The 4,416-nt window shown below is 24.9% G+C and overlaps 1 long non-coding RNA gene across 1 annotated transcript; it reads left to right on the plus strand.

Annotated features, from left to right (window-relative positions):
• Positions 1 to 282: 282 nt before the first annotated feature.
• On the plus strand, positions 283 to 2,815 carry LOC136084273 (uncharacterized). Its single transcript, XR_010640444.1, has 5 exons — positions 283 to 592; positions 668 to 1,320; positions 1,684 to 1,852; positions 2,082 to 2,146; positions 2,649 to 2,815. It is a non-coding gene; the product is annotated as an uncharacterized LOC136084273 (long non-coding RNA).
• The last annotated feature ends 1,601 nt before the right edge of the window (positions 2,816 to 4,416 follow it).

Below are 4,416 nucleotides of genomic sequence, written 5' to 3' on the forward strand. Positions count from 1 at the left end.
ACATCAAAAAAATTGAACTTTTAAAAATTTACCTATTTGGTGATTGTCTGTATTGTTGTAAGATTTTGATATAGTTATTTAAATATTTATAAATATAAATAAAAAAATTGTTTCATTTATTTAAATATTCATAATAAAGTATATTATTAAAAATTATTATTTGTTAAATTATTTATAGTAAAATATGTTACTGTTAACATGTTTTATAAAACTAATATTGTTTTATAGCCAAAAATTTTCTAAAAACAACTAATTGTTATTAGAAGAAATTAATATAATTTTTTAAATAATTAATCGTTTAAACAGTTTTTTAAACAAAAACTATTATAATATAATATTATTACATTATTATAAATAAGTATAAAAAATACAAAGATGTCAATGAAAGATTTATGGGCATTAATTGTAACTTCAAGCAAAATCAAAATTGGAAAAATTAGGGAGACAGAAGCAGTTGTTCCATTTCATTGGATTTCCTCAGATGAGAAATGGTTGTTTTGGCCTCCTTCTCGAAAAGATGAAAAATATACAAAGGCAATTCCCAATGAAGTTATTTGGAAAAAATTTGAAATTTTTAAAGTAAAATTGCGAGGTAATGATTTTGTTTTTCTGGATTTGTTCAAACTCTTTTATTAATAATTTTTCTTCTACTTATTAAAACTTTTAGGTGAAAAAGATTTGTGTGAATATGTGTCTGGAAATAATGTCCTCATCAAGCAAAAAAGAGTGCAGTGAATGAAAAAAGGGATATTGATTTTAACATTAAGACAAACATTTTGATTTAGGATTTTGGATTTTTATTTAAATGTTTTTTGCAAACTAATGTTAATTGCAGTATAAAAAATATTGTTTTTTCTTTGTTAATAAATTTATTGATATTATTATAGTAATGGAATTGCCTAAAAAACCTACTGAAAATATTATGTCACCGGTAATTTCTTTGTCAAGAAAATCTATTTTAAAACAAGAATCGTATTCATAATCAACATCTTGTAAAAGTCGTTCTTCTGATTGTTTATCGCCGATAAGTTCTGCGTCACTATCACCTAGCCATAAGTTAAGATTATGTTCTCGATCACCTGTCTCCAAAAGCAGGCCATGTTCGCTCTCACTTTCACCAGTCCTAATGTCTGGATCAAGTTCATGTTCACTTTCGCCTATTCGCAAGCCAAGGTCAAAATCTCGCTCCCCTTCACCTATGCATAGTTCTAGATCATACTCAAAATCACAGAAGAATCATTCCCAATCAGTGTTTTCAAAGTCAAATCCAAAGCAAAGAAACTAGTTCGATGAATAGTAATTTCCCAATGGATGAAGCACGTAAGTTAAAAAAGTTTTATTTAAGTTTTATTGATTAAAATTATCTATCGAATTCATCTAGAAAACACAGAGAGATTTGGTTAACTGTTTAATGTCAGTTTTGCCAATATAATTACTAAGTTACTTTTATTAAGTTTACCTAATTTAAGAAAATGGTATATGAAGGAATACACAATTTTTTTATGATGAAAATTGTCTCATAGATTCAATTTTGAAAATAAACTTTTGCTCTATACTATTACTTTTTGTTTTAAACTGACATTTTCTTAAATGTAAATATTATGTAATTTATATATTATTATGTAATTTTGTTAATAAGTGAAACAAAATTTAATATTTGGATTTTTTTATATGTAATTTTAGGATTTCAAAAAAAGACAATTTCTCTTTTAACTTGTATCGTTGACCTATTGGAGAATCAAGTTCACCAAATAAATAATGATTGTACAAAAGATGTGAAAAAAATTGATAACATGGATAATTCAAAGAACTAGAGAAGTCTTTATCAAAAAAAGACTTTTTTTCATTTATGGTGAATTGTTTTTGAGAGTTCTTTTTCATAAATACCCTATTTACTACAATAAAATTTTTTTGTGTGAAATCTTCAATGTAGTCTTTGTAAAAAGTGCTACCAACATGTCCGTTTGATATTAAATTATGTATAAAGTTAACAATTAGAACCCCTCTAGCTTCGAAGTTATTAATGTTAGTTTATGTTTAAATGTTATTCAAATATGTATAAGCAAATATATATATTTTAGGTTGGTCAGTTAAAAATGGTCGGTGGCAAGACAGTACGTGAAAATGTGAGAAATGTAATGAAAAGGTACACAACAATATACATTGATATGTTTTCCAGGCTTATATGGCGTCGTATTCTATATTAATGGATTAACTAACTGATAGACAATAATATGGATTAAAAATCAAATTAAATGTTTTTCAAGTTAAATTTGAACAGGTTGCAAGGTTGACTATAAAAATTCGAACTTGATAGCCTAAAGTTCAAACTAGAATTCAAAAAGTTGCCTATAAAAATTGGAATTTAGCAGGTCGAATTCGAGGCCTTAAAAAGTTAAAAATTAATTGTTTGTTAAACCTGTTTAAAAATTTTTTTTTTTAAGATTTCAACAACTTAAGTAACAATTTACTCCATTGCGCAAAAATAATTATTTTATTTAAGTTTCTTATTTTATGCGAGTTTTTTATTTACATTTCTGATAATTTCTTTTTATTTAGGTTAATGTCCTACTCTGTAATGTCATTTTTTAATATGCTTGTAACAAATAGACAATTTAAAGTGTTTTAACATATTTCATTTTGTTTAGCGAGTGTGTTGTCAAATCACGAGACAACTAAAATCGAAGTTTTGGATTCAGTGAAAAACGTGTTCAAATACGTTCCAGAAAAAAAAAAGATGTATAGTTTTGAATTTTGAAAAAGAAATCCAAGCACCTGCATTATATTTTTATTTGAGACTTTATCGTGGCCATTCTTTTATGTAAATAAAAGTGTAATTGGTAAAAGAAACTGTAATTGGTAATATTTTGGCGCTTTAAAATAGTTTTTGAACATGTTACACATGTTACAACATATGTTCAATTCTTTAAAGAAGTTGTTTAAATAAATAATATTTTTTAAAAAAATATTTTTTAAAAAACATTTTTTAAAAAAATATATAAAAATTGTATGTAAAAACAAGAAGCATATTTAGTCGGTTTTCCGACCAATAACCGATATCATGTAGATCCTTTTTGCGACGTCGCATCGACGTCTATTTTTCACCCTGGATACGACGTCGTAAAATTGTTACACTTTACGACTTTACAGCGACGTCAAAACAAACAACCTCGCGACGTCAAAACGACGTTGCACCAACGTCATTGTGCTTGCTGGGACGCAAATGTTGGACGAAAGTCAAAAGTAATTAAAAGTGACGTATGTGTTGGCGTAAGAATCACTTTTTTCCTTCCGCTCTTCCCAAAGACAACAAGCTATAGATCTATATATATATTTATATACATATATATATACACACAAGTATAAGTACATATATTTATATAGAATATATATATATATATATATATATATATATATATATATACATATACAACATATATATATATATATATATATATATATATATATATATATATATATATATATATATATATATATATATATATATATATATATATATATATATACGTATATATACACAAGTATATATATATATATATATATATATATATATATATATATATATATATATATATATATATATATATATATATATATATATATATATATATATATATATATATATATATATATATATATATATATATATATATATATATATATATATATATATATATATATATATATATATATATATATATACACACATATTTATTATAGATTATGTTTTTTTCTTATTTATGATTTTGAATTTATTAAATGGGAAAAATTGTTAAAATGTTACACAGAATATGTATCTATAAATAATAAATTTGACTGTTTGAAGAACATTAAGTTCAATGCTATTAGCTTAACATAATAATTACGTGTATGCCGACAATGTCTGTGGGGATGTCTTACTTGTAATGGACAATTTAAAGTTTTAAAAATGATACTCCCTTCATCTGTTAAAACCTAGGTTTTTTTTTACTAACTTGTTACATACGGATCTTTTCAGAGGGCCTATTTTCTAAGGGCTTTGGGCTGCAGCCCCCGCCTAAAAACGGCACCGAGTAAAAAAAGTCCAATATAAAAAGACACAACTAAATCCTTAAAAGAACGCACACGCATAATTAAATCATAATTTTAATGTGTGTGTTTTTTTAGCCAGTTTTAAAGTACAGTAAACTCCTCGTGGAATAGCGGAAAAGAAATCTAAAAAATAGGCCAGAAATACTAAGTGATTTGACTTAACAAGTAAACTAATTTCTTATTATGAAAAAATCGAAGAAGAATATTAAAAATCCTATCTGTTAACCAAATTAATGTGGTACAGTGAGTATACCCTTAAAATTTCAGGCGGAAATCATGATGATTTTAGTAATTTACCACCTTAACTTTTAAGATACATTACTA

The sequence above is a fragment of the Hydra vulgaris genome, chromosome 08 (assembly GCF_038396675.1).
Source record: "Hydra vulgaris chromosome 08, alternate assembly HydraT2T_AEP".
Lineage (NCBI taxonomy): Eukaryota > Metazoa > Cnidaria > Hydrozoa > Anthoathecata > Hydridae > Hydra > Hydra vulgaris.